This window comes from Dermacentor andersoni, chromosome 3 (assembly GCF_023375885.2).
Source record: "Dermacentor andersoni chromosome 3, qqDerAnde1_hic_scaffold, whole genome shotgun sequence".
NCBI lineage: Eukaryota > Metazoa > Arthropoda > Arachnida > Ixodida > Ixodidae > Dermacentor > Dermacentor andersoni.
In genome coordinates, this window is record NC_092816.1 from 157,680,242 (window position 1) to 157,693,832 (window position 13,591).

A 13,591-nucleotide genomic window follows, 5' to 3' on the forward strand; every position below is an offset into this window, starting at 1 on the left:
AGCCAGCGGAGTGAAACGAGGGAATGGCGCTGTTTTGCTCCCATACATCGGAGTAAATATTTGAGGAGGGGAGGTTTTAGGGCACATCACCTCTTAAAAACTCCCAGGTGGGTTTATTTTCGTTTACAGTGTACTATCATTTGCTATTTTTTCAGATTTATTTTGTATCCTGTTGTCTCGCTGCTTTCTAATTAATTCTAATCAGTCGAGACGCTTCAGTAACTCAACTTGTAACGATACTTATGCTCTGACATCATATATATAGCGAAACCCATCAATTTTGTATTGTACTGTTTTTCTGATTTATTTTGAATTTCCTCCCTGGTCGCCTCAGGAGGTGGACCGGAAGTGCTGCGCAGGAAACAAGAGGGTCACTCGATGCTCGTGCCGCCAAAAACAAATACCGCGCCTATCAGCGCAGCCGGCGTTAGACGTATTAGCCAGCGTTCAAACTGCGCGCGCCCAAAACAGCAACCGGAAGTGTGGTTAAGTTGTTTACATCGGCTGCTTGGTGCGCAGCAGCCAATTCGACCGCTGGGCTCTATGGGAGGGTCCAGTCTGGTTATTCGTTTCTCTATTGCCTGACGACCCTTCGCGCTGGAGAAGCAGGCCAAGCTCCTATCAAGCGTCTCCTGGATCTCTCATGTGAAAAAGCGACAGCTGGAATTCAGGCCCAACTGCATGAGAGAGACGATGAAGCGATTCGGCGTTTCGGCAAGCAGACGCAGCTGCATCTGACGTGAAGTGCACGATCTCAGGCTGGGCCGGATCTATTCCAGCGAAGATGAATCAGCGGGCTGAGCTCAGCAATGGCTGGCTGCTGAGACTAAAGTTGTAATTCTGTCTACTGGCGCAGCGATCGTGTCAGCTATTGAACAGTACAATGACTATTGGGATCGAACTTGATGCCTCGAATACATGGAGTGATATACAAATTAGAAGATTGCTTTAGCATGGCTTGCTGTTTCCCTGATGATCATTTAAATGAACCTTTCTCAGGAACTGACTCCAAACATCTCCTCGTACATGTTTCCTCTGCTTAGCATTCCAAAGAAAATGTTACCAAGCATTTTCTCGAACATTAAAAAAAAGCGAGTTTATTGTTCCTGTGATTGATTCGAAAAGCAACATTCATAACGCTTCCATAGGGCTTCGTCGTGGATGCTATCACAAGTCACGAGGAATGGCAATACTCGCTTAGGCGACGATTTATTGATGGTTTCAATGGTACAATGGCTATTGTCCTAAAATTTATTACCTAGAATAACGCGCGCGAAGGACAACAGCAGGAGACTGCCATTAACGTAAACTAATCATATCCGTGATAGACGTTAATTGTGAAATCTATGTAAATTTCCGGCTCCTTCTTTATAGAGCATTTTGCAAGATTGAAGTCCTTGCTCAACTGTCTTCAAATGCACATAATTATTCTCATGACTAATACAATAAAGTGACCTCCATAATGCTTACGAAGGCATTGTCCTGCCTGTTGTCACAAGTTGAAAAAATGACTGCTTGCCCGGGGGATTTCTCAGTATATAATTGATTGAAAAGTACAACCGCTTTTGTCAATAAATTGACAAATAAAATAATTTGAGTTATATGCAAAAAAAGAGACGGTAGTTAATGCAAGCTGATTGACTCCTTCTTAGGTTGTCTTAATTTCACCTTTTTCAGCCTCCTTGTCCTTGAAGATATCGCAATGCTCAAGCTGTACCTCAGCCACCTGCAAGACTTCAAAACAAGTTTTTTGACGAACGCAGAAGTGTTCGCCTGAATAATTCTCCCGAAATCTCTGTTCCGACTGCCGTCAAACGCACATGTGAGGTTACATGTCTAAGCGGGCTGAATTCTGGCAACAAATAAATGTTACACTGATTATTTCATTAAAAAGTACATAAAATAAAAGACGTGATTTAAAACACTCGAGGGCGTCGTTTCATTTAGATGGATGGTTTTCATGATAGCATTTTCTAAATACTCGCTTTGCGGAGCCTTCCTAGATGTTCTGTTTATTGAATACTTTGCAACATCCGAGATGTTGGTCTGCTAACATCAAACTAGTTAACTTTTTCATGACCCAAGTTTGACGTAATTGCACCTTGCCGCCTTCCGCAGAACTGAGTAGTAGTTAATAAAGGGAAAATGAGGCATCCACCCAAACGTACCAAATTGCTGAAATGTTTACGCTTGGGTGGATGTCTCATTTTCCCTTTAATAACTACTTCTCTCCACCTTACGGGCTTAAGCACAGCTATTACGTCAAACTCTTGCCTTTGCTTCAAGTTGTTGACAAATGCCCTTTCGCCCTGCCATCCTCGTTAGCTCAGATGGTAGAGCGGCTGCCCCGGAAAGGCGGTAGTCCTGGGTTGAAGTCCCCGATCAAGACGAATTCTACAATGAATGCTCTACAATGAAAAATGTTTCTTCGTAGGATTTGTTGTTCGCTGAAAGTAACAGCCGTACTTTTTCATGCGATGCAGTTTTGTTTCCAAAAAATGCCGTAAGCGTGACCCGGCAGGATTCTGTTGGCTTATCTGGTAGCGTCTCAACGTCTCGTTTCGAAAAAACGCAGCAGTTTGCGACCGTGTCTAATCTGCACGTCATTGCTTCAATATGAACCGTCGCATTCTAGTCGTCTGTTGTTATGGTATGCACCGTTAAAGTTTCCAAGAAATAGTCCTCGTCTGCTTCTTCACGCAACTCACGCAAATCTCTGCGTCTATGAACCGCGTCTCGTGATGGCGGCGGCGTGTTGAATACTTGGCAAAATGGTTCCACCTGCCGCACTTTTTGCAAGTCTTCCCGTTTGCAGGGCATATTCCGCTGCGATATGTCTGGTAACCGCATTTACTGCAGACGTTTCTGTTACTTGCTACTCTATGAACTTTCGTTTCCTGAGCGCTTGCGGCTGCTTCGCTTCTCTCGCGAAACTGCTCTTTTCCTTGCTCATGGTCGCGACAGTTATTGACAGTCTTCTGATATGAAGGGTTTTCAGCGATCGACTTTTGCTGCAAATTCTTGTCTCGAGTGCCCAGAATAACACGGCTGCGCGGCATGCGGTCTTCTAGCGCTTCAAATTCGCATTTTTCAGCTACCATACGCCGTTCGGTCAACCATTCACTGAAGCTCTCGCCTTCCTTTTGGTTTCTTGATCCGAAACGGAATTCCTGAAAGGTTACATTTGGTTCAGGCTTGTAGAAATCCTCATCTTTCTGTAACAAGATGTCGACATTGTTTCGTCTTCTCCTGCTTCAACCTTGAACGTGTTGTACGCCTTTCTAGCCTCTTCACCAATAGTTACTAGCAAATTGGCTGCCTGCACATCTTTGCACTGTTTACTCAGCTGAGTGGCAGTAGAAAACAACGTAAACTCACTCTTCCAAGTTTGCCATCCACGCCAAGCGTTGCCTGATGTGTCCAAAGGCTTCAGCGGTGGAAGAAGGGACGCTGGCGTCGACATGCCTTAGGGACCGCTGCCACCATGCAAGCAGGTCGGTTGTCGGTGAAGAGTAACTTTTATTGCCGGTGTGACGCTGGCATATATTAGAACAAGAGCGTGACGTCACAGGTCACGATGCCGCGTCGATAAAAAAAATTATAGGGCTTTTACGTGCCAAAACCACTTTCTGATTATGAGGCACGCCGTAGTGGAGGACTCCGGAAATTTCGACCACCTGGGGTTCTTTAACGTGCTCCTAAATCTAAGCACACGGGTGTTTTCGCATTTCGCCCCCATCGAAATGCGGCCGCCGCGGCCGGGATACGATCCCGCGACCTCGTGCTCAGCAGCCCAACACCATAGCCACTGAGCAACCACGGCGGGTAATGCCGCGTCGATGGCAGCTCTGCTAGAATCATATGCTTGGGTACTTATGGTGCAACTTTTCCAAAGCATTGTCTACGTTAAGAGCACAGCTTTACAAAGCTGTAATATGTTAGAAACTTGAATATGCACCTGCAGTATGGGATCCCAGTCGCGTTAATCTTATTACTTCACCTGAACTAATAAAAAATTACACGTTTCATTCTTTCTAATTATAACTGTACTGCGAGTATAACCTCAATGAAAACTAACCTTGCACTTATTCAACTTGCTAACCGCCGTAATGTCGCCCGTCTTTCACTATTCGATAAAATTTTTCATCACACCACATTTCACAGCGACTTCATTGTGCAGCCTCATCACATTTCAAGATGCGTCGATCATCGCAGTAAGGCAAGAGTTGATTCATGTTACATGAAGTCTTTCTTTCAATCTTTCATTCCCCGTACATCTCAGGAATGGAACTACCTTCCCTCAAGTATTGTAGCCATCACCGATAAAATACTTTTTCGCAGAACATTTCGCACATCATGTGGGACTGTGCCAGGTTCCCGACTGCGGCTACCTCCAGGACTTACACGCCCGAACTTCAAGGTGCACTGCAGTCTGCAGACAAGGACTCACAACTATGGGCCTTTCAGCAGGCCCGGGGTGCGCTCCAAAAGCACAAGCCACATGACCCACTACTAACGGGCCCAACTGGGCTAGCGGAGAGTAGGGTATAACCCCGGGTCGACACTTGGCCAGCGTCACGACGCGTTAGACAGTCGTTTGCCGGCACTTCATTAAAGTTATCCGTATCCTATCCTATCCTTAGCTAAAATTGTATAATCAGGAGAATTAATAAATTACCAGAACTCACCACACTTCTTTGTCCTTAACTACTTCGTAATCACTCCCCTCTATAATGCCATAGGGCCCCGAAGGTATATTAAATAAAAAAGAAAATAATAAAATGAACAGTGACTGCCAGAGTTTCAGTCATCATGAAGTATCACTTCCTGAAGGTTGCATTGACCATTTGCATTGCATTGACCTCAAGATTGCATTGACGGCGTTTGACCGTTTTAAATTCTTCGCATTTTAATGTAACAAATTATTGTTGTGAGGCGGCATGTGATACTTGGTGGTAACGCCCATCAAGCTGATTTTCAAAGAGCAGATTACGGGGTTTGTGCATTAGCAAGTAGGAGCTTGCTATATTTTTTCTGTTCCGGTCGTCATGGCTATAATGACTAGAAAAGAAACAACTTGGTACTCAACATGTTACGTCTCCGTTTGTCTTTAAAAATACCCTTGTGGTGTTGGGCTGCTGAGCACGAGGTCGCGGGATCGAATCCCTGCCACGGCGGCCGCATTTCGATGGAGGCGAAATGCGAAAACACGTATGTACTTAGATTTAGGTGCACGTTAAAGAACCCAAGGCGGTCGAAATTTCCGCTACGAGTGCCTCATAATCAGAAAGAGATTTTGGCACGTAAAACCCCATAATTTAATTTTTAAAAACGTCCTTGAAAGCAAGTAAGCTTGTACGGCAGGAAGGCAAGCCAGCGGCAGTTGTCAGGAGACAGAAACAGCTTAGGCTATAGAAGGGCATAATATCAGAGCTGCTAGTCTTCTTTTTTGTGTGAACTGCGGAGGCGAGCACCATGACGACGTCCTATGCCCTAATTTTGACAAAGCGTCCTATAACAGGAAAAAAGTATCTTGTTTGGGTTTGCCAGCGTCGTCGATTCTAGAGCTCGGCCAACTAACGGTAGGTGCCAGGTCATGAGGACTACAAATAGGGCGCCTCGATACCGAGCCTGGCGCTGCTGTCGGGACGCCCTAACTATAAATAGCCCTGGCCCACCACAAAGGCATGATTTCGCGTTCCATTCAAACATCTTTCGAGCGAAAAAGGATGCAAAGTCGATAAGTGACTCACAGAGAGTAAGTGAAATTTGTATTGCATTGTATTGTGAACGTTCTGGAGCAGAACTTTTCACAGTTTTTTAAACTGAGAAGCAACATGACATGTGCACAACGCCGGGAGCTTGATTCAGTAATTAACTAAGGAATATGAGCGATCGAAGCCTCAATGGTTTATGTTGACTATGGATATGTAAACGCTGCTCCTCATTTGAATGCGTCAAGTTGTGAACAAAGGTATGTCGTATTTTTTTGCCAGAGATCTAACAAATTACCGGCCCGCTCTTTAAAAAAGAAAAGTAAGAAAAACAAAACGGTTTTGGACAGCTGCCTACTGCTGCGTTTTTCTTTCTCGCCGAAATATACTGTTTCCCCGTCCCCTACCCTCAAAAATGCGTCATGTCTGGGATCACTAATGCATCTTAAAAAACGTTTGCTCTTCCAGCAGGAATATGTCCTTACTGCTCAACGACGTGTTGCGCATTAGCCCTTGCCCCACCGCCATTCTAGTAGAAGTCAGGATGAGCAGCTGGAACCGTCCCTTTCACGCTGCGATATATTCGAATTTCTTTGTTTTAGGGGCCAATATAAATAAAGAACGCCAATCCGTGACAAGTTGCTGAAACTCATTGTGTAGACTACTCTGATGCGCTAGTAGAATTAAACTTTCTCGCAAATATGCCAGGAAAGATGGCAATTTCTTGCGTTTATTTGAAGAAAAAAGATACACGCGATTTCTGCAGGTCCAAGTGGCTACCAAAGAAGTATACTGAAGCAGAATTTCAAATTTGCTTTAGAAAACGCTTCCAAGGAGTATAGACACAAATGCAGATGTAATAAGCTAGAGTGCATGCAGCAAGAAATTATCTTCATTCCTCAGGGAAGAAATCAATACTGACATTATCGCTACAGGATAATTGTGGGATTATTGCATTTGTTTGTCGGTGTCGTATATATCGAAAAGATGAGGGTGTTAGCTACAGGCAGAATCGATACTAAATTTATTTTTAATAACCGTTATAATTTTGTTATTAAAAATAATTTGTTTGGGCCGCTTTAAAATCATGCTAAACGAAATCGGTAATACTTGGTAATTGGCAATTGCCTGCACTTCTTGCCTTTTGTTCACGATTCGCAGAGGTTAGTGGTATTGTGCTATTGACGTCAGCATTTGTACGTTGCGCATTTTAGAAGCCCCATCCTATAACAGACTGTGCAATGCTGGCAGTGAATAAATTACCCTTAAGAAAATATAAGATGAGTTTTACACGAAAGTCTTATGAGTTTTGACATCACAGCCATTAGACTTTCTGATGAGTTTCTTTGGAATTTTCTGGTGTATTCCAATCAGAAAACATATTGGCCACCGTCTTTCTGTTGAATTCTTGATGAGTATTTTTCTTGTGCACATGAAATGGCTTGCTAATGTGCGCTTCAAACTAGTTTTCTGGTGACTTTCTCATGTCTTCCTAATGAATCTCTAATGAGCTTATATATTAGACTGCTGGTGCTCATAGCAGTGCAATAACGAAATTGGCCACCACGTCTGGTAACATTTTCTGATGTGTCCCAATGGCAGTCAGACCTTATTTAAAATCTTACCTGTGCGTGACTGTTTTTGGTGCTTGATACATGCAGCCTGTATGCATGTATGTATGTCCAGCGAAGATGCAGCACTTTTGACATGTACGTGCGCCCGTACATATGCTGCATGTTAGACATTACTCAACGAAACAAATTTAGTAAAAACAATAATTGGGCATATTAATGCTTCCTTACATGCAGAAGGAGGTTAAATGAAAGGAAAACACAGTATCAGTCTGGTTACGGATGTGATATTTTCCTTTTATTTAATCTCGCTACTTATCATTGAGGAGAAGCTGTTCTTGAGGTGGAGGATCGTTGTCTTGGAGAGATTGCACGTGTACCCTGCATGGTGTAGAAGCGACAGAAAATTTAAAAAAACTTGGCAATCAACCACAGAAATACATGCTGTATCACTTGCTGCTGAACGATCTGGGGATGTTATAGCTAGTTCTGCGAAAAATTTATGTCATGTCGCTTCACACAAAGTTGTTGAGGAACCAATGCGTGGCCTATGGGTGCAGCAGTAACTACAGTAAGCAGAAATCGCTCTTGGCTGTACCAACGTGCAACGTGGATCGGCTGTGACGTGTGTACATGTTGTGAACTACTTCGACTGTATCGGTTTCTGCTTGACAAAGGGCACCAGTCTGTGGACTGCTAGCGTGAATTTGAAAATCTCACTATCTGATTACTAGGGATGGAAATGAGCACGGGAGTGCTCGTGTACGGGCAATCCAATGCATTCTTGAGAAAACCAAGTGTCAGTTGTTATAGAATATTTGCATCAGCTACTGGCATAGTTCTCGTACATTTCAAGCCTACTGTCATGCCTGTGTTGGCCGCCGGTATGATGGCATAAACCCCAATTAAAAAATACACTACACCATGTCTGGTTTTCTTTATCGTTTTCACCCGAGCGCTGTTTCAGAGGGAGGGCACAAATTGAACAACAAATGCATAGAAGCATGATAAACAAACTTGCATAAAAAGAATTTAATAATTAAGTATGGTGATTGCTATTCCATGTCATTAGAGAGTATTCCTCTTTGTCATGCAATCATAATGAGCGTTGACTGACACACGTCACATATTTAGATGTGGTGTTCCTCACTGATTTTGTTGTATCAATCGGTTGCCATAGGCGAACAAAACTGATGAACAATCTAAATCCAGTGCACAGCTTGTCGTGTCAATGCATGGTCAAATGGGACGGGCACACTGGTCCTTTGTACGACAGACAGCTGAGCTTGCTGGTAAGGATTCATTACGCAAAAAAGAAATGACGCGTGTCCTGTGTCCTGTCTGCACGCCTCACTTCTGGTCCTGTGAGTGAATTATGGTGCTCTCCTAGGCGCATGCTGAGGCACCGGCTAGTCTGCATGCCCGATATACAATGGACCAAATATGTACGTGGTCAAAAGAATAGACTACACTACCCCTGACAGATACGAGACAAATTTTGGGTATCTAAGCAATTCTCCAATGCCTGGGTGCCTTTGTCAATTCATTTGTAGACTGCTATGCACATATATTTACAGCAAAAATAAAGTAGGAAGCATATGCACAACAGTTCACAACTGAATTGAGAAAGGCAAGGAGGCAAGCGAGGTTTGCTTGGTTAATGATAGCACCAAATTAGTCCAGTACGTGTCAGAGGCAGTGTACTGTATTCCTTTCACATCTGGTCCAATGTACATAGGGCAGACTGGCTGGTGCCTAAATATGTACGTACGAGATCAGTATATTTCACTCAAAAGACCAGTATGCTCGTCAGACTTGGCCACACATATCCGCAATGGGGTCTCAGGCCGGATTAGGACTGTTTATCTGTTTTCACCCATGGTTGAAAATTGGCAAGACAAATCAGTCAGGCACACCACATAAATAACAATAAGTGTGAGCCAGCCCCCATTATCAACGCATGAAGGCGGCCTTTCTAGATTACAAGGGATATAAATTAGTGTGTACCTATTTACTTGCTTTTTTTATCCAAACACCGTTTAGCGCCATTTTATGCCTTCGTATTACAACTTATGCCCCACCCCCCCTCTATAAGTAACTTGTACACAATACAAGCGCACATCCAGAGCTATTTTCTCTAATCCTTCCATCAACTTAAACAGTCAGTTGTTAGCCGAGGTCATGTTGTATGGTCTCCCTTCCCTCGCTGCGTAAATTTTGTCCTGAAAAGTTACATGAACTGACCGGCAAATTCAAATTGACACTAGAACTTTCGCCGAGTGGACATGGCTGGTTCTCAGAAATGCACAAGAACAGTGATGGGTATCTGTTAGCACCCTGTAGTGTGTGCAAACTAGCTGCGACATTGCTGCAGTAGACACACTCACAACTGCTACAATGCCTAGTAGCATGAATGGGGGCAGCTTGCAAAGAATATGAAGAAAGTGAGAGAAAATACAGCAAGCTTACCAGGAAACACCTCACTACTTCAGTAACTGCAGCACAATGAATACTGGCCTTCCTATTTCATTTCAAGAAATTCGAGCTCATAAAATGTGTATTTGCCAGTGGCAGTTATTCTGAGGACAAGACAGAAGTAATTGTAAATATATATGTTAAACAATGGTATGCACACCGCGTGCTTAGACCTGTGACATACATGGTACACTACACTTCAAATTTTTACATGGACAAAAAGGGCACATGTGTAGCAAAAGCAGAACGGAAAGTATGGATATATATGCTACAGTATAGGAAACAGTTCCAAGCAAATAAAACCAAAATAGAAATAAAATATACTGTGTAATAAGCGAAAATAAAATTTAACTAGTAGCCAAGCAATTGATGCGAGAAAAATACTAAACGTCAGGACATGTGAGGTGTAGTTTTAACTGAACAAGATAATGTGTGCATAATGTCTACAAACACAAGTAAGCAGCAAGTGGAATAAAGCTGTATAAATATTTAGCCTATTTAGCAAGCTGCATTAAGTAATATGTCGATAAACTTATCCACTAATAATACCGAGATCCTACTTTTGTGAACACGTACACATAATGCATACCTGACATGTCCATCCAGATTACACGCCGTGCTGCTGCAGCCATGGCCACGGGTTATGTGGACACTGTAGGGGGTCACGGCTTCACCACTAAAAAGAGAATTATGTGTTAACTTATATCTGTGACACAATAAGACTGTCACATCGTGAACACATGCAAGGTGCATGTAAAACAGTCACGAAAACAATGGCTGCACTGGTGCAGGCAGGCAACAGAGCACAAATTCGAAGTCACTGATGAATGGCATGATAACAGGGACCCCTTCAACAGAGCAAACTTTCGTACACGCACGCAGCAGCAGCAGCAGCGCATTACATGAATGTTTGTTCACATAACAATTCTAGATTTTCTTTCATGACTTCAAAGGGAAGCTGAAACGGTTTTCAATTTCCATGAATTGCTGGGATTGGGAAGAACAGCCCTAATAATTTACGTTTCCGTAATTTTTTTCTTCGTTTTATTAACATAAGTGGCGGAAATCGCTTTCTAAATCACCCCCGTGGACACGCCCCCATCGCTTCCCGGAGCGCCGGGTGAGGTTCTTGCCAGAGGAGAGAACCAGCGAGAGTGACGTCACTGGCGGGGACCGAGCTGCCGGACCGGCGTGCTGGCATGTGCTGGCATGCCTCTTTCCGTCCTGCGCTTTACTGAACGACGCTATGAGAGATCTGCCGCCGCCGCCGCTCACGTTTGCTTTCTTTTGCGATTTTCGTAAACTGTTCTTTCCTTCTGTGCTGCGTGAGTGCCTACAGCCAAGGGCGCCCAACATGCCCTCGTTCTGTGCAGCATGCGGCTGCGCGAACACAGGCGGGCGAGACGATGTGGTGTTTCCCAGGTTCCCGAAGGACAAGAAGCTTGCAGCGCAGTGGGTCCGTGCGGTGAGGAGAGATAAGTTCGTGCCGATGAAATCAACTGTGCTGTGCTCTTCATCTTCCATCAATACGCAGCACATGCAGGTGCACCTAGTTTAATGAAAGCCTGATTAGGCCCACATTGATGCACTCGAGAAATGCGAACATTCGCAGCCGTTAACGTCTGGTAACACAGTTTTAGCGTAGCCGGATAGCCTTACGACAAATGCGGAAACGCGTTGTTGCTAGCGTTGCTGTACTCCGTTTGATACATCAGGTGCAACGCTGTGGAGGCTTGAGATACTTTTTGCAGTGGCTGCGTTCGCACTTAGAAAAAGTTCGGTGTTTCTTGACCCGATTTCTGAGAAAATTTTCCATATATAAGCTCAGTTCTGAATGAAAAAAAGAAAGAATTTACCCATAGAAACAATCCGTGTACTTATACGGCTGCTAACACGTTCTTTTAAATCAATTTTCTTTTCGGTATTTTTTAATTGCAGCCCGTCGCGGCAGCTTCACGTGCATGCTCGCGCAAGCAAACGCCGCTGGCACGCTGCGAAGCATAGACGGAAACGCGCGCAGTAATAAATTTTGGTGACCGGACTTCGTGCGTAGCTTCCACAGCGTTGCACCTGAGGTATGCAATGGAGTATAGGCTTGCCTGGTGACATTCGACGTACGGTTGCAGTTATTGCGTTTACCACACGGCGGTGCTAAAACTGCCTAATATCTTTATGTCAACACTAGCATGGAACACGCATACCGATTCTTGATCGAGCCACAATCGCAAAGTCGTCGAACCATAGTATGAATATTGTACACATAATACCTCTGGCCATCTCTGGATTTGTATGATAAGCAACTTCCATGACTGTGCCCCGCAGCACTGCATGTGCGCACTTTGAAACGCGGCACTTATGTTCGCGATCGTGTATCAACACTCAAAAAACCACGGGACTACTTTAGACAAGCAGCGGCAAGGTGCTTGACATCGCGGAATCGCACCCGTGTTTACAATCTAATGAGAAGTTAGAGCTTCAGCACTCTTCCAGCAGCAAGTTCCCAGTGGCACTTCGCGCATTTTTTCTCCCGGCATTGGAACCTGCAGCTACATGAAAAAATAAATACATACGTACCAGCTAAGATTTCCAACGCGCGAGAAGGTGCACACATCGCTCTCGCTGTTGGCACGCTCAACATCGTCGTTGCCGCCGTTGCCGCCATCGTTTTCCGTATCGGCTGTCGGTTCGAACATGTAGGGCTAAAATACAAGCTGTCCGAGACAGCGACAACGTTCCATAATGCTTACAACTCAGCTATGAAGCCAGAACAGAACAGCGTGCTACTGGTGCTACGCTGGCTACGCTCTGAAACGGCGGCGCCGACCGGAGACTGCCGCGAAAGACGTCACAGCGGCCCCGACCAATCACGGGCAACAGCGGCGTTCGCGCGATGCCCTGAGGCGCTGGTGCGTGTTTTCTTGGAAAAACAGCCGCTTGCGTTTGTTTCCGCCCTTTTTGAACCAGATATTCGTGTTCAGGAGACTCAAAACTGTAGAATGCCGCAGAGAACTAATTTTTTTTTTTCCGAAAAGTGTTTCAGCTTCCCTTTAAGTAGATCCAATGTGGTGATGTATAAATGTTTCCCTGGAGGCGTCGCCAAATGCGAGCGTCCTCCAGAGATAGAGACCGATGCGGAGGCGGAAAGATTCTTCTTTCTGCTTTGTAGTGATCGACAATTTCCCTGTACGTTATGATGCTATCTTTGATCCCTGGAACTGGCTGCTGTAGAGTTGCCCGGTGGTAGAGTGCTCGGGCGAGCTCGTGAGCGGCTTCGTTGCCTGGGACTTCTTCATGGGCCGGTACCCGCTCGCTTGTGCGGGTACAAAAGCGGGAGTAATATTATGCGATAACAAATTAGCTATTCGAAATTTTAACAAAGGGAGAATCTCGGAAGAAGCCCTCCACATTCTACTCAAAAACCCTCCCAGGAGGGACATAACTTTTATTTGGGTACCGGGACCAGCCAATGCCTCGGTCAGCGTCATCTGAGGACTTGTGCGGCTGCCTAACTGCGCATAGCTGTTGTAAGACAAACAGAACGACAGATAAGTCTATATTGTAAGCTATAGCTTAGCATAGAAAGAAATTCTATGACGCATTTTCAATTTTGAGTCGCTTCTGCTATATACAGCCAGCAAAAGCATAGCCTTCGAGATCAGAAAATGTTATCCCTATAGAAAGCCGTCGCTGTAGCGGTATTACAACGATTTGCACTTCGCTTACCTCTCTTAAAGCCCGTGAATTACGTATTTCGCTCCTGCCCATGCTACCTGCGCGATCACTTCATTTTAAATAACTTCCTGCTGTCGTTAACATCAACTGTATAGCCTC

General features: G+C 44.6%; 1 long non-coding RNA gene across 1 annotated transcript; it reads right to left on the reverse strand.

Moving 5' to 3' along the window:
* Nucleotides 1–7,517: 7,517 nt before the first annotated feature.
* On the reverse strand, nt 7,518–12,578 carry LOC129384009 (uncharacterized). Its single transcript, XR_008611767.2, has 3 exons — nt 12,335–12,578; nt 10,350–10,436; nt 7,518–7,666 (listed from the first exon to the last, which is right to left on the reverse strand). It is a non-coding gene; the product is annotated as an uncharacterized lncRNA (long non-coding RNA).
* Nucleotides 12,579–13,591: the final 1,013 nt, after the last annotated feature.